We start from the raw sequence: 21,178 nt of genomic DNA on the forward strand, positions 1-21,178 counted from the left end.
CATCTTCCTTTTAAATAAAGAAGAAAAATGTTTTTCAATGTATCTCCACGGCTTATAAAGATCAGTGCGATTCCTTATGTGCGCTTGCTTTACAAAGTGGGAAACAAACCCCATTTTGTTGGTCTAATTATAGCTCTGTAGTGACTAACCAACACCTTCTCTGAGAAACGGTTGCCTGTGATGAGCTTTGCAACGAGAGAGATGTTGAGATGGTTTAATTAGAAAAACACCTGATATCTATCGGTATGGATTATTACAGCTTGGCACTGTTTATTTTGGAGCTGTGATAACTGACCAAAACATAGGGACTACGAATAGGAATGCAAGGAGTGATGAAGCGCACAAGAGAGAGGGGGAAAAGAAAGAATTAAAGCATTATAATTTGTCATGCAGCAAATGTTAGATGTGGTGTACAGCTGTCTGTGCAATTCCCACTGCTCTCACAGAGGATTTCTGTGATTTCCCACTAAGGTATCTCTGCTGGTAGAGACTTAGGAACAGCTCCATCTCTGTAAGCTTTGATTCTTAGTACAGCTGGTAAGATAGATGTGTTAATCCTTTACATATGAAAGATGCAAGTTTCCTCCTACACATACATTACAGAGAGAAGATTTGTTTGTTTTATGATGGGTAACTGCTGTGTGCTGTTCGCTGTCTCTATCTTGCATAGTAAGTGAAATTACTGTTGAAACAAGCTGATTAAATCTGAGATTCCCCTTGCTGCAGTCCAGAATGAAAATATACCCAAAGGGGATAAATTCTGCCTGGTAGTACATGGAGCTTTTTGGCTTCTAGATTGCCATGACATACTGATAAAAGAGAAGGTACTCTCAAAAACACCTGGCTTGCAGGGAAACACGCATATACACTTCCTATGGAATGAGATGTAGTTCTTGGTGGTTTCGTAGCACCAACAGCTGCTCTACCAACTTTCATCTTGGCCTTCCCTCAAGGAGGGAGAATTGGTTCAGCGTGGTACAGACACAAGGATGCTTGGGATGAGACACTTGGGGTGAGAAGGCTGAGAAAAATGGTTGTGCAGAGAGAAACTGGTTGAGGAAGAGGTTAAAAAGCCCAAAAAGTGGGTGAAAGTAGGCAAAAAATAGACAGGATGTTCTACATGCAACATAAAGTCCCCTTTTTTTGCAGGTACAGAGTGCTGAGTGTTTAAGAGCTGGTACTGATTGTACTACAGTTGTTGTACGAGGGCTGTAACTGGTATTCCAGGCATAATTTCTCTCATGGCGCTTATTGTTCATTGGTTATCCTGCACAGAAACAATGCAGGCACTGTAACAGACCCGCGGGCTGCATTCCAACACGAGTCATTAGCTCAGGCAGGTCTCCTGATTTGGTCTAAATTTTGCTCCTGTTGATGCAGTGAGTGTAGGGATATACTTCTAATGAGTAAAGGTGGGATTACGTTGTGTAGATAAGGATGTTAGGATGTTATTAGCTTGTCCTTCCTTTTACTTTTTAGTCACATGGAGTGGATTTCTTTTTATTTCTTTGTTTGGGTCATATTTTCACCTTCAGTGAGTACATACTTTGTCTCCTTAGGGATCACAGAGTAGAATCATAAAACCATAGAATGGCTTAGGTTGGAGGAGACCTTAAAGCCCACCTGCCCCAACCCCCTGCCGTGGTCTGGCTGCCCCCCACATCAGGCTGCCCAGGGCCCCATCCAACCTGACCTCCACTTCCAGGGATGGATGGGGCATCCACAGCTTCTCTGGGCAGCCTGTGCCAGGACCTCACTGTCCTCAGGAGCCAAGGGCTCATCTCACACATCCATAAGTCTTAAACAGAGATCTCTTCTACATAAATAAGAATGAGGTGAAAAGTTGTATAGCAGTGAGTACGAATCGTAGATTCATAGCATCAGTAAAGTTGGAGCAGAGCTCTGAGGTCATCTTGTCCAGCCGTTGATCCACGGCATTGTTAAAATACTAGATAGAATAGCATTTTTGATATTAATGTCCAGCTTTGGAAGATGGGGTAAATGGCATAGACTCCCTTTGTCCTCAGGTGCCCAGCTTCACTTAATAAGATGTGATACCATAGTCAAGAGGCAAGTTTATTGTGCTCATTTACCCGTGAAACACACAGGCCCTTCATGCTCTGCATGTTAGTTCTCATTGCATTTACCCCTGCAGCCATTCTCCAAACTGCTCAGTCCCTTCAGTGAGGGCTTTGGAAAGAGATTTTGTAAATGAAAAAGCAAAGTGCTGGAAGGCGAACTGTTGTTAATAGCTGATGTCTTGAAGGAAATGAGTTTGCAGTTGATGGAAGAAGGCAGAAGGGCTAATGGACACAGGCGTGGGTGTACCTTTGTACCCTTCCCATGAGGTGTGGGTGGGTGAACATTACTCCATGGTGGAATCTGTAAGGAATATATTAGGAAAAAAGTAACTATCTCTGCATTCCAGCATCAGAACTGTAGGGATGACAGCATAAATCATGGGATCATTAAGGCTGGAAAAGACCTCTGAGTTCATCAAATCCAACCACAGCCCTCAGTGCCACATCTCCGAGTTTCCTGAACACCTCCAGGGATGGTGACTGCACCACCTCCCTGGGCAGCCTGTGCCAATGTATCACCAGTGTATCAGAGAAGAAATGTTTCCTAATACCCGACCCGAACCTTCCCTGCTGCAACTTGATGCCATTCCGTGATGTACCGTCCTTTTGTGCCCCGCAGCAGGGACACCCGGTGGGCTTCCTTCCCCTCAGTGACCAAAGGCCGTACGAAGGGTCCCATCCTCCTGTCCCGTGTCGGCAGCGCTCCGTTCTCCTCAGGGCACGGCGCGGTGGGTGCCTGCCGGGGGGATCTTTGTCTGAGGAAATGGAAGGCACAGAGCCTTCCGCGGGACTCCAAGGGAAAGCCAAACTACTAAAACCCAGCATAATTGTTAATAATAATAATAATTTTTTAATAAACCACCACGGACGGAGCAGAGGTGAGCTCGCAGTGCCCGCGCTCCCTGAGGGGTCGCTCCCTCCTCCCGCCATTCCCCACCCGGTCTCCTCAGGTGGCCGGGCCGGGCCGCGAGAGCCAGCCGGGAGGAGGAGGAGGAGCGGAGGGAGGAGGCAGCAGCCTGGCGGGGAGGGGGCACTCTGCGCCGCGGAGGAGGAGGAGGACTAAGATGGCCACCAGCCGCCGCGGGGAGCGGCCCCGCTCCCCCCGCCCCGCCTCGCGCGGCCCTCCCGGTTCTGCCCGGCCTTGATGGGGCCGGAACGACCCCGCGGTCAGGACGCTGCAGCGGCGGCGGCGCCTCCCGCCGGAGCCCTCCCGGGCCTCAGCGGGGGAGCCGCCCTCCCGGCCCGGCCCGCACCGCCCCGCCGCGGCCACCCGCTCGCCTGACCCCCGCGCCGCGCCCGCGGAGCGAAAGAAGCGAAGAGCAAAGAGGGGCCGCCCGCCCGCCGCCCTCTCCCCCGCCCCGGCGGGCCGGGCCGGCAGCAGCGGCCCCGCCAGAGCTCATCGCCTCCCGGTGAGTGAGTGCCCACCGCCCTACACCGGGCCCCGCCGCTTTGTCGCTCCGCCGCAGGCCCCGCCGTGCTGCGGGGGTGCCGTGCGGGCTTGGGGGGGATGGCCCGGCAGGTGCCTTTGGCGGCCCGTTCCGGCCGTCGCGTTCTCTATTTTGTACGGATTTCTTTCCAGCGGCCCTTCTCACCGCGCGGGCCCCGCCGGAGCCCGGCCTGGAGGAGCCCTGAGGGAGCCCGGCGGCCTTTGTTGTTCCCGGGGAGGCGAGGGCCGGGCCGGGCGGCCTTCCCGCAGGCACCTGCTGGGGGGGGGCGCCCGGGTTTCGTCGTTGTCTTCGTCACAACGTAGTTTGTTTATTTCGCCCGTGGTCTCCGACCGAACGGCGGTACTCACCTTGAGGGATGAGGGCCGTGGCTCCCAGCTGGGGCTGGGGATGTCGGCGTGAAGAGAGAGATGGAGGCGGGCGGCAGTGCAGGAGGATAAATGTGCTTATTTTCAGCTGTGGTTTCGTGAGTGGCCTACCTGCTTTTTTGTGTGTTTAACAAGAGTAACTCCCAGAAGGATTCCTCTGTGGACCAGTGAGACCTGGGCTTATTTTTCTGGCTGGGTTTTGGTTAGTTGGCAGTTGTAGTTGTGTGTATACTGGGGCATTATATTTCACCATGGAATATGCTAGGTTTCCTGTTAGGAAAGGTAGATGTTACATGTTGCGTTAGTAGGCACAATTGGCTAGTGCATGAGCTCAGCCTGTGAGCCATGTGGCTGCTGTGTGCCTATGTGTGCCTTGGGTACAGTTGTGTGACACCTCCCCAGGGACCATCCACTCAGAGGTGGCCTCAGAGGGCTCCAGTCGTGTTGGGTTTCAGCATCTCATCCCCCCAAGCTGGGCTGGTTGTGCAGGGAGCTGTCATGATGGCATCAGGACACGTTTTGTGCATCTGTGGCATGTTTTGGTGCCAAGGCAGGTGTATCTCAAGCAGCAGCACTGTGGGGGTGGCTGTGTGCACAGTGTGCATGGACTGGTATTTGTGTGGTATCTCACGTGTCCTACAGTGTGTGGATACACTTGTAGCATTCACAAACATGGAGTGTGTTCATTGCTTCATGAGTTGGTCAGTCTCAATGAGACAATTGCCTCCTTCCCTTTGCTGTTAGGCTACAGACAGGCGTGTTGATAAAGCAGAATACTTTGTAGAGATCCCAGCCTTGGTGCTAGAAACATGAAGCCCTGTTAATATTGCATCTACACAGTGATACTGGTAACGAAGTGCTGGCAATCCAGCTCCAGGTACAAGTTTGGATCACAAAGGGTATTTCTGTGCTGTTTGCTGTGGATCTGTGTAGTTCAGCTGGAGGCAGCTCTGCAATACTGAATGCTGGGGACAGCAGAATATTTGGAGTAGAAGAATGCCTGGAATATCTGTGGTGCTAGAACAGACTCTCAGCGAGTGGTGTTCTTCACTTTGGTATGTATTTGCTGGGCAGTGGACCTGTTTGTTTCTCCAATTTGCCCAACAGTTTTAGGCTGCCGAGCTGAGAGTAACACTGTAGTGTGGCTGGGGTTGTATGGCAGTTCTTAGCGAGCTGATCATCTGTTCAGTTGAGTGAAGCTAGTTAGTCACAGTGCTGCTGTGATACTTAATAGCTTCAGCACTCTTATAGAAATGCATTGCAGCGTTTCCATCTCAAGGCTTCTATGAGTTAGCCCTTCTGGTAAACTGGTTCCTCATTTGCACTTCTGTGCCCTGAGATCAGCTGCCTCATGGCGATGCATTGCATCACTGCAAGGGCAAATTTGCCTTCAGAACAGTAATGGGAAGATGTTAAGTAAAAGAGAAAACTATGCTCAGTTGTATTTCTTAGCATGTGGAAGACTGCTGGGCTGAGCAGTGTGTGGAGGTGATGGTGAGTGTGGATGGATGTTGGTTTCCTGTTGGAAGATACTCAAGGCTGTCATGAGGTTGTTTAGAAACGGCAGAGTTGGAGCCCAGCGTTGTGCCTCCCAATTGCTGCTGGCAGATGTTTTGTGCTGTCGGGTCGTGGGGGTTCGCCTCAGTTTCTGTAAGTCTGCTGAGCAGAACTGCGTGAAGGAAAGCAAATGGTTGGTCCCTCATTGCTAAAGTGCTGCAGGTTAATTGTGCGGATGCCGATTGGCCGTTCTGTTCATGTTTATGAGGGATTTAAAGTTCCTATTGCAAAATACTGGAAATATTGGCTCAGCAGTGGCCTCTGACTTGCAGGACTTCCTGCTCTAAGGAAGTCTTATATCATCCGCCCAAAATAAACAGATTTTGGGGGGGAGGAGCTGGACTGCGATACAATTTAATGTGAGAAACCACATATCTCGCTTCTAATTCACCCCCCAGTGCTCACCTTTCTGATAGATTTTGCACATGTTGCTGTAATAAAACCTGCATTTGAAATGGTAAACTGGATGCCATCGGGCCATAATACATGCATGCACATGGGGAAATAAAACGGTTGATTTTTGCATGGTTTTGTCTTAAAGCTTTTAGTTCACCGTGGTTTGTTGTCGTCGTTGTTGGTAGGTGGTAGTTGAAACGTCCAGCTCATGACAAATGCTTGCGTTGTTTCTTTCTTTGAATTGTTGGCAATGCTGTTTTACTTTCAGAAAATACTCGCTTTGTTACATAGGCACCCTGAAGGAACTGCTGCAGGATGTCTCGTTAACTCAGTGCTCTGTGCTCAGCTCGGGATAAGCAAGTCTCACTCATGGATCTGCTGTTGACTTCTGCTGGAAGCTCCACCTCCTGATGCCGGACCTCTCGCACCTGGGCTGTGTAGCAGAGGCAGGGGGTTGTTATGAGGCTCCTGTGCACCCTGGGGTTGGTTGGCTGTCCCACGGGCAGTGCTGCTGCTTCCTCTATTCCTGTCTCCCTCTCATGTTTTCTCATTTCTCTTCTGAGCAGGAACACGTGATTGATGTGACTCCTAAAGCGATGCTGGTGCTTTGGGAGTCTTGAATAATGGCAGGGGACTCTCTTGTATATGGGTATATGTTTTTTTCACCCTTCTCACTGAGCAAAATTGAGGCCGCGGCAGTAGGACTGACCGTGTTGGAACTGGGAGAAATAGTGTTTGCCACTTAGGTGGAATTAGATCCAGTGAGAACCAGACACCACCCCTTGGATCCTTTTCTTTTAAGGGAAAATGGTGTTGGTTGCTTTGTTCTTTCTGGTGCTTCGTCGATGTCCCATACAGGATTCAGCCTCTCTTAAGCATGTAAGAGGAGGCTGAGGGGAGACCTTATCGCCCTCTTCCAGTACCTGAAAGGTTCTTACAGTGAGAGCGGGGCAGGTCTCTTCTCACTAGTGACAAGTGACAGGATAAGGGGAAATGGCCTCAAGTTGCTCCAGGGTAAGTTTAGGTTGGATATTAGGAAGAACTTCTTTACAGAAAGGGTGGTTAGGTACTGGAATAGGCTCCCCAGGGAGGTGGTTGAATCGCCATCCTTGGATGTGTTTAAGAGCCGTTTGGATGTGGTGCTCAGGGATATGATTTAGTGGAGGGTTGTTAGAGTTAGGGTTCTGATTAGGCTGCAGTTGGACTTGATGATCTTCAAGGTCTTTTCCAACTTGAGTAATTCTATGATTCTATGTAACTGCTGATGCCCTTGTTGTATCACTGAATAGTAACAGATTTGCAGCATTGGCTGTACCACATCTAATAAATATCTTCCAAACTTGCAAAAGCAATAGAGCAGTATTGTGCTGGGGAAGAGCGAGCTACATGAAGTGAACAGCAAGGTCACACTGAGCGCTGTGAAAGCACATGGCTTTACGTTTTTGGGTGGCCATTAAGGAATAAAAGAGGTGATGTGGATGCATCTTAATTATAACAATGAAACGTGCATTAAGAGAATGCTTCATCTCTGACTTGTGCAAACTCTGTTGTTATTTGCATGTGATGCATTGTGTTACAATGTGTTTATTACAAGGAAGGAGCATTGAGCAGGTTGGCCAAGTCGCTGTGTAGGCCATAATAAATCTGAAAAGAATTCAAAGAAGTGGATTTTCTTATTCCTGAGTAGCTCAACCTGCATTGTCTCGCTGTTACTTTCCTTCTGTGTCACTGTGCCAGGCAGAGTGTGCTTTATGTTCTTACATTTCCAGGTGTGTTTGCTACTTTTAAATGAAGATATATTAAAATCTCACAGTGGCTGGAAGCAGTGCCATGTTCTTTGTGAAGCAGCAGCTGACGGTGTGTTTCTTCAGCAAGCAGACTGAGCTTTAGTGCTGTTTGGAGCAGGTGTCACCTGCTGCCCCCAGCTCTGTCTGAGAACCAAAACTAAACTGAACTACAATAGGAAGGAAGGCAGTGTGTGCACCCTGGGCTTTCTGAAGTTTGATTTTGGCTACGTGGCACTGTGAGTATATCCCTTACTTGTAGAATTTGATACTGTGGGAATAGAGAGAGAGAAATTGCAGGGCTAAGAAAACCCCTGGGGTGCTCAGAAAGCACGTAGTATTTAAAAGGGAAAAAATGCATACCAGAAAACTGCTTGTGCTTTTCAGTGAAAAAGATGACAAAATATCACCTTTGCTTGCAAAGAGAACTTCTAAACAAGTAATTTCTAATGCTCAGATGATGGAAAATCCCCAAAGGAAGAGGAACGGGTACCTGAGGGAGAATAAAGGTAGTCAAGAAGGTGAATCAGATGGAAGTGCGCTTGTCATGGTCAGTGCCAGCCCCTGTCTGAGATGCATCATGCTGTGTGCTGTTGTGTGGTTTGCAGTGGGCCTGTTGCTGGTGGGCACTCCATTGACCTTAGACTTCACGTCACAGAGGCTTCTGAGGCAATGGGAGTGTTTGCTGCTCCCGGACCCACTGTGCAGGGAGCTGGGAAGGGCAGATGTTGTGTGGAATTACTGTGTCGTGCTCAGAAATTATCTGCCTTCCCCTACCATGTCGGTTTGTTTTAATGCCAGAAGCTTTTGGAGCTTTGTGGGGTGGCAGAGGGCGAGCTTTAGTGGTCTGATCCGGGAACAGGAAAGAACGCTTTCATCGCAGGCTGACAATAATATAACAGCTGTCTGCTGCTCTTGTGCCAAGCCTCACCTCCATACCATTCCGAATGCCATTTGTGGTCCTCAGCATCCTCTCTGCAATTGCTCTCTTGCCCAGATAGACTAACTACTAATGGCATTTTATGGAGGTCCTATATCTTCACTTGAGAGCCAGGGCTGAGATGGAGGCCTAGCTTTCTATTTGCATGAGTGCTCGCAGAACAGAATGTACCGCTTGGAAGAATGACAAACAAAGCGAATGGAGTGTGTTTCTTAATGTAAAATCTGGGTGTTCTTGGGGGTTGCTAGCCTAAGAGTTCTAATGTCAGCATGCCGACCTGCAGTTGTGGTGGTTTGAAAGCTATTGCATAAATATATTTTACAGGTGTGGAATAAATTAATTTGCTTTTAGGCTTCTGAGCCTTGAGCATGCAGTGTGTGCTTGGTAATACATGCAAACTGTGTGTTTTCAACTGAGACTTGAAACAGGTTTGAAATATTCATGTGGCAGAATGCTGGGAGTTGGGTGTCACAACTGTTAGGAGATTGAGAAGGATATGATCAGAGCTGGCAATAGCCTTGTTGTTGATTTCCTCTCTGACAAAGTAAGTTCATTGTATTTGTGAGTTTCGTTAGGTTTGCAGAAGAAAGGAAGCATCTCTGACCAGCCAGAAGTAAGCAGACCTTATAAACAGGATATGAAATGGTATGTACCATACCACCATCGAGATGCTGATGCTCGAGTCTGGGGCCACATGGCAGTGAGGTACAACAGAATAAAAACAAAATCTCCATGGATACAATTGAAAAGGATGACCATTTCCTTGTTAATTAGGTTTGCAAAAGTTTCACTGTTCTGAACATTTAGGATGAGCTGATAGGACAGTGAGGGAAGTTGAATTCAGATTTTGAGTGGGTCCTGAGATAGTGAGGGAGTTCCTCCTTCAACTTCACAGAATCACAGAATTATCAAGGTTGGAAAAGACCTAGAAGATCATCTAGTCCAACCATTCCCAATACTTCCCGGCTAAATCATATTCCTCAACACCACATCCAAACGTTTCTTGAACACTCTCATGGTTGATAACTCCACCACCTCCCTGGGCAGTGCATTCCAATGCCTCACTACCCTTTCCGAGAAGTAATACTTCCTAAGTAAAACTTCTCAGTGTGCTGGAGTTGGAAGGTGCAGCAGCAACACCTCTGGCTGATCACTGCAGTTTTTGGAGCCAGAAGTGCTTCACTTTGATTCTTATGGGAACATGACCATAGATCCAGGGGAAAAAAGTGGATTCCTTGCTGCATGCTAGAAGTCCTTTGCCATTCCTCTGGTTGGCATAGCCCAGTGACCTGTTACATATGTAAGGCTGTTGTTACATATATAAAGCTATGGTCTGGTTTTATTTTAGTAAAACACGTACATATGTGCTTCAGATGCGCACGCAGATCTGAACAATTGATGCTTATTTAAATAAAGGAAGTGTCTATTTACAAATAGTGTCCTTGGAAGAATGTTTTCCACCAAACTGTGTGTGTCTTTAAATATATATTTATATATAGAGATATATACCTATATATATGTTTTTAATGAGATATGGAATGCATTCCTTCCATATAGTTGCTGTTTCTCTGAAACACAGAATGTAGCAAGGTGAGGCCTGAGCTTCCTCTGGCACAGGCAGAATCCATTTGGAAGACAGACTTCCCCCGTCCTTCCTGCTCGTGCTCTTTGACATCATTGTTTAGAAAAGAGGAGGAGCGGGGCTGTTCTCACAGCCTGTTTGTAGAGGCTGCCTGCAGAAACTTTAACTGGAAAGATAATAGGAGCACAATGTGCAAGACTGAGCTTATCTCAATTACTTTTAAGAATGAAGTGATAATATTGTTAGTAGCTGCTCCCCTTGTGCAGAGTTTGGTTCAGGCCTGTGCTGTAGCGTTACACTGAGGGTTGTGGTGAAGCAGCAGAGACCCTGCTGAGCTGTGCTTGTGTTCTGGTGGTTGTCCTTCTCTGAACTCTGCTTTGGAGTGGGAAGGTGGGGAGGTTTTTGTGCCACTGGAATACACCTTTTGGTTTTGGTTCACTTCCCAGTAGCTCCACAGTAACGATAATGAAGACAGTAAGATCCTTTGTTATGTGTTGGATGATGGAAATAGTGGATATTATAACATCTCTGTGTGTCACAGTGGGATCTGTACCTGATCTGAAGCTCTCTTTTGTGTGATGGCAATGAACGGCTTTGGGCTGCCTCTGTTCCTTCCCAGCAGACACTAATAGAAGCTCCCTGAAAGTCAGCACATTTGAAGGGCTCCTCCTTTGTCCAGGGGATGGTCTGTTGCTTTTGTGAACTTAAGCAAATTGGCTATAAACAGTATATGTCCTTTGACCCTTCTACTTTGCTTGTGGTATATGTTCAAGGGGACGAGCTCATAGTTAATCAGTAAGGGGCGATGGGGAAAGGAGCTCTGTTGGAAATACTCCAACCTGACTGGAAGTTGGGTATTAACTTGAAAAATAGAACCAAGAACATTGGCTTTGCAAGGCATTCCTTAGTGTCTGCATTTTAAGAAGTCTCTGAGTAATCCGGGCTTGTAGCAGAACTGACTTGTTCAGGATTTATGGATGGTTTTGGTGGTTCAGAAGGGAAAATAAAAAGCATGGTATGCTCACATGTTAACATTCATGTTAATGTATGGAAATACTTCAGCAAGACAAATAGCTTTGTGCACATGAATGAAAAACAGAGGCTCGATTAAAAACCTTAATTCTTTCTGTTATCTTCTCAGTACTACACGTATTGCTGCCATTTACATACATTGGACAGAAGGGATTTGTCTGCAGATACCTTGAAGAATCTTGTAACAGCGTTTTGCCAAGAGTCTTGTCCTTTTTCCTTTCACTCTTGTGTCAGTGGCTGTTTACTTGGCCGTGGCCAGTCTGCCAGTTAACAAGCAAAATCCAGCAATAAAAAGTAAAACAAGCAGAATAAATCTCTTCCCTCCTCCCAGTTTCTTTGCTAATGACCAGTAGGTATTTCTATAGGAGCCGAGCAGAAAAAGCAGTCTGGCAAACATGTTCTAGGACTTTATTCTTTTGAAGTCCATCAGTTGACTGTAACACGGAGTGCTGGGTTAAAAAGTAAGTGGACTGTTCCCCTCCAGCTCTGTCATCAGCTGCTGTTAGAATAAAGCTTACACACACTGAACTGTGTCCAGGAGAAAGAAGAGTGGTGTTTTCTTTCTTCAGTGCTCACAAATACTTGTTTCCAGGCTTTGTGCATTGAGGAAAAATACAGCATTGGCTACCAATGGTCTGACTGCGGCCACCAGCGAGAGGTTTGAAGGGTGGAGGAAGAAGAGCTTTTGTGGCTGCTGCGTGCAATTGCTTGTCCGTAGGGAAGGCTGCTGCCTAAGCAACCTGTCTCCCCAGTGCATGAGGATTTATAGCCGTGCTTTTAAAGCTGTTGATTGGAGGTATGGCAGCATTCATTGCATCCAGTGGAAGAATAACGCTTTTCCTTAATTACGGCAAACTCTGCAAGAGCGGTAGTGAGTTTTGTTACGTGTTTCTTCTAATTTATCTTTCCCGCTTTCCATTTTCACTGTCTCCTTCTGCTATTTATAAACTGAAGGTCAGAAGCACGATAGATCTGTGCGTGATTTTGGTGCGCTGTCTTTATGCCATTTCTTTCTTCTTCAGAGATATCCTGGTTGTCTCCCCTTCCTTCTCTTTATTTTTATGCTTAAGTATTTTGCCATCAGTGAGCTTTTCACTCTCTTCTATCCTGCTTTATAATGAGTGTTGTGATGGGATTCCAAGAACGTAAGCGTGTTTTGAACAGGGTTGGGAAGAACTGCTACAGCCACACGGTGGGCTGGATGCTTGTGCTGGAAATGCAATGCTATCTCCAGTCGTGTTCCTCTTGGTAGTTTACTCTTTCTGCTATTTGTTGTGCAGAGTCTCAGTCTGTATCTTGAAGTGTTTGGTGTATATCTTGATGAGTAATTAGCCTGGTGTAAGTTACAGCCTTTTCAATAAAAGGTGTGGAAAAGGGAGAGGGGCGAAACAAAGGACCAAGAGCATCTAAGATTCAGGAATGGATCTGCAAATATGTGACACCTTGTCACTCTCTGCAGTGTCCCTTCCTAGCTGAAAGCAACTGCCTTATGAAGGATCTGGCACTTGGATGATCGTAATAGATCCTATAGAAACAGAAGTGGCTGTTTTTCCACATAAACGCTACATTATCACTGCGCTGCTCCTGGCAGCTTTTAGTGGAGTGGAAATGTCTTCTGCTGTGTGAGTGCCTCTGTGCTGGGAGAGCCCCCCATGGTTGGTTATCTGTCCCATTGGCTCATTGTTGCTCTCCTAAGTCTAATTGCCAGAGTGAAAGAGAGTTTGTTTCCCTTCCTGGGCACGGTGCGATGCTGTTGTGTGCTCATTTCCAGAGCCCTGTGCTGTACAGATAACCATTTGCATACAGAGAAGGTAACCTAACCCAGTTACTTTTGAACTTTCTGTTGCCCTTCAGTAATAATCTTACCTCTCAGTGTTAAAAACAAAAGAAAAAAACAATGAAAAGAAACCAAGACCACTCATTAAAGCGATTGATAGTCATCACTTGTATTCAAAGTGCCTTCTTCAGCTTTACATCCTGCAAGAACGTCAGTGCTGTATGCGGAGTAACATTTCTTGTCTGCTTTGGCCCTCCCCCTTTGGCTGCTAGGGTCTGTGCTCTTTGCAGCCTGGCTGCCTTCTTCCCATGCATGCAGCTGTACATTTGGCTGGACTGCAGTGGGTGATGTTAGAAGGTGCCTTGTTCCTGAAGAGATCCATAGAGCTTGCTCCATTAGCAGCCAGGTGTTGTTATCTATCTGGTATATTCAACCAGCTAGGCTAGTGAGGCTCGTGAATGGCTGGCTTCTGTTGGTTATTGTTTGTATTGGCTCACTGACCTGGTGTGCTTTTAATATGATTAAAGGAAAGTTGCTGAGCTGATGATATCAGTGTAATGATGCTGAGCAGGATGCGCTTGCTTGGGTAGGCAATGGCTGTACCTGTGTTCAGAGGCTGTGTTCATCTCAAGCCAAACAATTTAATGAAGTGGATGAGATAGTAAATAGAAATGTCTTTTAGAAAGGAGTCTGTAAAATCTGAACTACAGTTGCTTGTCTGAGCAGTAATGTCGCAGAGCTTGGTCTTGAATTTCTCTTTGATTTCCATTCTGCTGGCTGTATTATCAATGGGGCAGAGTGTGCTGGAGGGAAGCACTGTGTGCTCAAGCAGCTTTTGGAAGCCTGATTCCCTTCTGACCCTCTGACAGAACCTGTGCTGGCAGACTTGCAAGCTGAGGAAAATGATCACAGAATCACAGAACTGTAGGGGTTGGAAGGGACCTCTAGAGATCATCGAGCCCAACCCCCCTGCCAAAGCAGGTTCCCTACAGCAGGTCACACAGGTAGGCGTCCAGGTGGGTCTTGAATATCTCCAGAGAAGGAGCTGCGGTTCTGTGAGATTTAGTTTCTCTCACCATCTTTCAGTCAGACAAATAGCCGTAGCTGGCCTGTTTGGGCTTGCACTGAGCTTTTGGCCCCTCCTCTCTCATCAGAGGAAAATGTTTTGGAATTTGGGAAAGGAATATTTGCTTTCTGCCTTTGATGCTATTTGGTCTTCCGCCATCTGGAGCTGTTATTCCTACTCCCATTTCCTTCATCTCAGAGGTCGCTGATGCTTGTTTGCAGCCCCTCTTGGGCACATCTGGCCGCACTGTTGAGTAATTGCACTCGATAGAGGAGGTGCTGTTTGAACATACACCCTACTTACAGCAACATGATTAGAAGCTTTTCAGCTGCTTCCATGTGGTATGTGGATGTGTCTGGACAGGCAGGGTGAAAGGTTCTGCCAGCTTGCTACTAGTAGGGGAATCCCATCTCTGCTCCACAGTTGGTGTTTCTCTTGTAGCGCCAGCTCCTTACATCTGCCATGTGCTCCTGGGAGCATTTTAAATGGAACAAATGTATTATTTTGCCTTGCTTTTTGTTTTGTTTTAGTCTGCTGTTCTGCTCTTGCAAACAGCTTTGCTTGTGACAAAGCAAGCAAGGTAAGGAGAGAGTTTGTGTGCTGGGATGCTGTTCTACCAGAGTGTTCGTTTGTCCTTTATGCTGTTGTTTTGGTCATAACCTCAATTCTCTGCCCTTCAAAGAAAACTCCTTTAAAAACTTCAGTGGGTTTTCAAGAGATTTGTTTGTGATACAGTCTATTGGTCTTCAGTTTTAAAACATACACTTTGGACCGAGGCCAAAATACCTCTTCGAGAAAGGTTGCTACAGAGAATTCCTTCAGTGCCTTCCTAGAAATGCTGTGGAACAGGCAAGGAGCTCTGGAGAGCAGCACAGGGATGGTGGGCTGAGGCCCTGCCCAACACTCTTCTTCCCCTCCTGCCCTTCACCCTTTATTTTAATGTTTAAATACAGAAATCTTATTCATTATCCCTAAACGTAAAAGGGAAAATACAGCAAGCAATTAGATGTTGGTTGGTTGTTTTCTGAATTGCTTCAGATGATTTGAGCTTATTTAACTCTGGGATTGTATTGACATCTCACATTGCTTGAGTTTATCTGTTTTCTCAGTTCCTTCTCTTCTGTTCTGCTCCTTTCTTTTCCATCTCCCTTTGCAGAAGGAGAGACTTTTAATTTACCTGGGAAGATTTCTTGGGACACAGACTCTTCTGGCTTGGAGCACTTGGCTGGCTGTATTTGGAAGAGACATTTAGGATACCCACACAGCCTTGAAAAGAAGTGATTGCCTTCCAAACATCCTTGATTCCCATTACCTTAGACTCTGGTTTCATGGTCATACTTGTAGAGAGCTGTTTAATCGGAAAATATCAGCTACGGAGCAACCCTTGGCACCTAAATAGTGATCCATTAAGACTGATGATCTTTCAGATGTGTAAGCTTATCAGCGCGTTGCATCTTATGCAAACCACTTTCCTGTGGGTTAGGAAGTGGGTATCGCGGCAGCATCGGAGGCTTAGTGGTGAGATTTCTGACTTGCTTGTTCTTTAATGTTTGGGTATCTGTCCTTTAACTAAATTTACATATCACAGAATCACAGAATGACCCGGGTTGGAAGGGACCTCAAGGATCATGTAGTTCCAACCCCCCTGCCTGGCAGGGCCACCAAACATACACATTTACTAGATCAGGTTGCCCTGGGCCCCGTCCAACCTGGTCTTGAACACCTCCAAGGATGGGGCATCCACAACCTCCCTGGGCAGCCTGTTCCAGGGCCTCACCACTCTCCTAATGAAGAACTTCCCCCTAACATCCAACCTAAATCTTCCCTCTTTTAACTTAAAACCATTTCCCCGTGTCCTGCTAACATTCAGTGCCAGCTTTGGAATGCTGGAGTCCTGGAGCACGGCTGCTCCTGGGAGCATTCCACTGTTATAGGTGTGGGCTGGAGTTGCTTTTCTCTTTGAATGAGTGAAGCAGGAGTCCTTGAAAGTGTGAAATGTTATCGTTGTTTGCCAAAGAGCTGTGAAGGGAGTGAGGGGACTGCTAATCAGTTGGTGCAGGGTCTTTATCCAAAAGGCTGAGTTGCTGTGGAAGCATTAGAAAAGGTAAGTGGCTTATTTAATTCTGAGCTGAGACATTAGTTACAAAGCTGTGCTGCTTTGTAGCGTGTTTGCAATAAGGGATTTTAAGGGTTGGGTTACTGCTCTCTGCAGCAATCCATTATACCAGGGAAAGCAAAGTTTTAAATGAGCTGCAGCTGGTTGTGGAGGTTGCTGATGAATTACCACTGACGTGGTCACTGCCTCTGGAGTTGTAGCTGGCTACGACATGGCTGTGGTGACCACAATAGACTGTTGTGGCATAGAGGTGGTATGTTTTGCTGTCCATTGTATGCAGGTGGGAGATGTTCTGGGATCAGAGTTTGAAGAAATAGAATGATTTAGGTAGTCACACTTGTCTTTGACTTGCAAGCTGTTGGGTTTCAGAAGGAGCTGCTGAGCTACCTCCTGGAAGGGGCAGAGACTGTATTTTCCAGTTTGTGTTTTAGGGTGCTGCAGAAAGTCAGTTGTGAGGTGTGAGAGCATCGCAGAGAACTCATGTGGCTGGGAAGGAGCCCCTTCTGCTGTGAGCTGTGCGTGGGCTGCTGGGAGAGGGAAGGGAGCCCTTCCCTGAGCACTGAGCTGAAGCAAAATGAGGGCAGTTGAGCCAAACATACTGTCATAGTAGAGCACTGTGACTCACCTCAAGTGAACAATTTGAAGTTGACACGTGTTTGGAACTGCAGGAGAGGAAGATTTACAGGCATGACTTGTAGGAGGCAGCTGTATATTTAAGAGGCTGCAGCTTAGCTTCCATTTGCACTTGCTGAAATGATGAGGTGGAAGTAGTGGGGAGCTGGAGATAGTGTGGCTGGAAGTAGGCTGTTCTCAGTGTGGTCTCAGTGCAGTGGGTATTTCAGTAGCCCTTTTTTCTTTCATGTCAGTTGTACTGCGTTCATGATTCCCCTTGTAAGATGAACTCGAGTAGCATCTGTGTCATTTGCCTGAGGCCCCTTTGGAATTCAGGAGCTGAGTGGAGAAAAGCAGGTCTTCATGTATTTTCCCATCTCTGAATATCTTGCGCGTACAAAGGCATTGGGGTTAGAAACTTCTCTGTCTCCCTTTGCTAGAGATGGGTCTGTTCTCACCAGTTTACTTATTCAGAAACTGACAGTCCAAAGTGGCTTGTGGGCAATGTGTTGAGCATCTCACTTTATTGTGAAGTTCATCTCTGCTGCCACTGGAACTCAGATGGTGGTATTCCCACCCCAAGGGGAACCACCAGTTTCTGTCTCTGCTGCTGGTAGTCGTCCTTGCTGAGCAAAGGCTGCTTCTTGAGGTTGAGGCAATGAGCAGGCAAGCAAATGATTGTGCTGTATTTGCACCGTCAGAGAGGTCTGCAATATTCAGAGCACTAACAGGACTTAAAATAGCCAGGACAACCATCTTGGCGTCACTGCTGTGGGTTTTCATTTTTTTTCTGAAGTGCCTTGGGGTCTCTGGATGGCTTTCAGTGTTTGGCAGCAATGACATCTATTTTCATATCCAAAGAGATCCAAGAGTATTGCTGCATCATGTCTTTGCTGACTCTGCAATGCAGCAGCGTTGGGCCATGAGCCCAAATCACAGTGGGAAGATTTAAACCTCCTGACCTAGAGGTAGGAAGAACCAAAGAGATGAGGGTGAGAGCAGAGGAGGAGGTATAACTGGAGAAATGCAGATTTTTGGAAGAGGAGGTAAAGCTTCTGTTCTTGTGGTTCAAGACCTGAATGAGAGGACTGTAATTAGGTTAGAGTTATCTGTATTGATTCCGTGCCGACAAGCTGCAAATCAGCTGCCCTTTAATCAGCGTGCAGTGTGATTGAGGTCTGTCACACCTGAGTCAAAGCTCCCTTTCCTTCTTTGTTCCATGGCACAGCACACAGGTCCATGCAAGGCACAGCCATTCGGGGAAAACCTCCTTTGCCCATCTTAAGCAATGTGAACTTCCGTGGTTCTTTCATCTCCATTTCTGTTAGAAATATGTTGCCACTCCTGCAGTAGGTGTCTGCAAAATATCCAACTGCAGGTCTTAGTACTTGAGGTCTCTTGGTCTCCAGGGTTCCAAAAGCCACAGAACTCGTAAAGTTCCACGGTGACAGCAGAGCTCTTGATTCCTGCAGTTTGGCCTTAATTGCAGCTTCCAACAGCACGGATGTGTCTTGCAAGAGCAGGGCTGGAAAGGCCAGGTGGTGGATTCTTGTGGCTTGGCAGTGGTAAGAGGACATGTTTTTAGGGAAAATAAGATGGTTTTTAGTGAGGAGTAACGTAGGAATGAATGTTTTATGTTGAAGTAAGCTAAAAAGTAGCATTTGAAACTAGAGGCTCTTGCCTGTAGTAACATTTAACATGTGGCAGTTCGCTTACTTGCCCTGTGGGCTGAGAGGATGTTTTTTTGTTGCTGATTTGTTTCCCTGATGAGGATAGGGGCGGACATTGTATAAGCTGTCAGGCAGCAGTGATTATGCAACTGACGCTGTTGTTGTGGAGCCCGAGTCCTTCCCAGTCCCTGGGCACCAGCTGCTGCTGTGCTGTTTGCTACTTGGTTTTATTTTAAATCATCATCTTCTCTCCCTTTCTCCCAACCCCTGCAGCCTGGTTCTTTTTGCAAACTTCTTTTCTTTCCCGTGCCGTTGTTTCCTACTCCCCCCAATGTCTGTCAGGCAGCATCTCGTTTGTTTTGCTTTTACTCTTCAGTTCAGTGTGCTGCAAAATAAAGCTGCCCTTGTGTAACGTTCAAAGTGAGAAACGGATAGAGAAAGGTTAGTTTTTAATGAGAATTGCTTCACGCTTTATGGATGTCATTAGAAAGAAAACAAAACCCAAACATTTGCTTAGATCCAAGTGAAATTTTGCTATAAACGGCCTTTGCCTGTGCTAAGGTCAAAAGTTAGGATTTCCTGTTCTCACGATATTAGAATAAAGGAAATATCTGGTGGTTTCTTCATCCTTCAGAGGATGGGCCTGGGATACATTTCTTTCCATTCCCCTCCATGCACACATACGCTTTGGATCCCCAAATAACATACAGTTCTCCCATGTAGAAGGCAAGTCAGTTGTAAGTCTTTTCTAGACGAGTGATCCCACTGCAGTAATAAAAGCAACAGAATAATTACATATAATCATACAATGGGTGCTTTGTAAAACTACTGTAAATCTTGCTTTATTTGCATTTCATTTCCAGGTGGCACTTTGTCATGCTCTCTCTGTCTGAGGTTGTGTGTAGTTTCAGTGGCCCCAGGTAAGTCATTGTGATCTGTTTAAGCCTTCAGATATCTATGTGTGCCGCTCAGGACTATGGGGTGGGAGCCCTTGGAAACCTGTCCTGCAGGTTTTTGCTTACAGATAAACTGAGTATAACTGAGTATACTCTGTGTGGTCCCAATACATGAGAAAAGATGGTTGGTCTGTGATAGTGTGTTGGTTGCTGAATTTCTTGGGTTTCCATAGCGAATGTGGTCTATGCCAGTCATAAATGCCAGGAAGCAATTTGGGCATCAAGCATTTAAAATCTGTATTGACTTGGTAAGTGTTATGCTAAAGAAGTAGTGCAAAAGATGCATTTTCTTGCTTAGTGTCTTCACTGGGGACTGAATGTTTGGGTAGAGATCTGTACAAGTACAGTCTATCATAGCAAACTGTCCTCTTGGTGTGAGCTGGTTTTGTTGGAGTTGCTTTTATGGAAGCATGCTTCAGTCTGCTTTACAGATACTGTACATACAGAAGGTGTTCTTTTTTGCAGTTGAAAGAGTGATGTGTCACATATATTCCAGGCTCTTCTGTTCGTACCTCTACTCCCCAGACTTTTCATGGGAGGAACATTTCTTTCTGGTTTCTATATTATATTTCTCAAGTACAGCCTCACTCTGCTGCATATTCAATCCATTTCTGGTGGTCACACTTGTCACTGTGTTATTGCATTGCTTCTGTAGCTGGGGAGGGCCATTGGAGCTCAGACCTCAGCCCTACAGTTCTGGCAGCACAAGAGCAGTTGCATTATTTATTTCATTAATGCAGCAATGGAAGGGATTTGGAAATCAATCTCTAACTGGCTGTTTTGAGATGTGTGTCAGATCCACCTTTATCTCTAAATTTGCTTAGTTCAGGAACTTGCCTCAGAGCTTTGCCAAAATCCAAACTGATGGCTATTCTTTAAGAACCTGAAGTTGAGTGTCTTGCTAGGAGTCTCTCTTTGCCTTCTTCACTGCAAGAGAGAAGATAATTGTTTGAATGTTGCAGGATGTTCCTAAGGGGTTTTTGTTTCGCCTCCTGATGCCTGCCTTGACATGTGGTCCTTGGGGTTGGTTTGTTTGATAGTGGGAGGTAGTATTCTCCCCCCCCCCCCCCCCCCCAAAGGGTTTTAATCACTTTCTAGCAGTTTTGATAATTAAAGCAAAGTATACATAGTGTATATCTATTTATCTATATACGAAGTGCCCACTCCTCCTGGAGTGCAACTCTTTGGTTGTGATAGCACATTAACTGGGATCTAATAAAGAATAATAACTTTGAAGGCCTTTTTTCATTAGTAGGTTCTGAAGTAGTCAGCAGCTGAGCTAGAAATCTCAGAAATTGAGCAATTTAGGAGGAAGTGGTTTCTTGGCTGCTTTAGAGAGTGGTTGGTTTTTTTTCTTTCTTTAAATCTGGTGGTTTCTTTTCCAAGCTGCTGCTGTCTACATTTCAGTTTCCCTTCTTGACTCAGTGCACCATTGAGTTGGTTACTAGAGGTTTTATTTTCTGTCATAGACGATGGGAAGGGGCATTTCTATGTGAGTTTCAAGTTGCAGTTAGATGTCAGCACCAGTGTGTGGTGGTGTGAGGGTGATGCTGGATATGAGGAGCAGGTGACTTTACAGTCAGTACAGCTCTTGGAGGCATCACAGACTGAGATGTGAATTCTCCTCTGTGGATTGCTGCTGGAATTTCATATACAACCAGCTACAAAGAACGTATCCATAAAATGCCCATTTTCTTAAAACTATTTCAGTCTCCTGTCCATTGCAACTTCACTCTGCAGGAATAAATCAAACCTGCATCGCCAGTTAAGTAGACATGAAACATTTCTATCAGAGT

At 46.2% G+C, this 21,178-nt stretch overlaps 1 protein-coding gene across 8 annotated transcripts in view; it reads left to right on the forward strand.

Moving 5' to 3' along the window:
- Nucleotides 1-3,128: 3,128 nt before the first annotated feature.
- Nucleotides 3,129-21,178, forward strand: part of WDFY3 (WD repeat and FYVE domain containing 3) — a 127,505-nt gene continuing 109,455 nt past the window's right edge. For all 8 annotated transcript variants that reach the window (XM_015861628.3, XM_015861632.3, XM_085545156.1 and 5 more), the window contains exon 1: nt 3,129-3,490. The gene's annotated coding sequence lies outside the window, so the exon portion shown is untranslated. The remainder of the gene's footprint in view (nt 3,491-21,178) is intronic.

This window comes from Coturnix japonica, chromosome 4, assembly GCF_054131305.1.
Source record: "Coturnix japonica strain WE chromosome 4, WE-NBRP24, whole genome shotgun sequence".
NCBI lineage: Eukaryota > Metazoa > Chordata > Aves > Galliformes > Phasianidae > Coturnix > Coturnix japonica.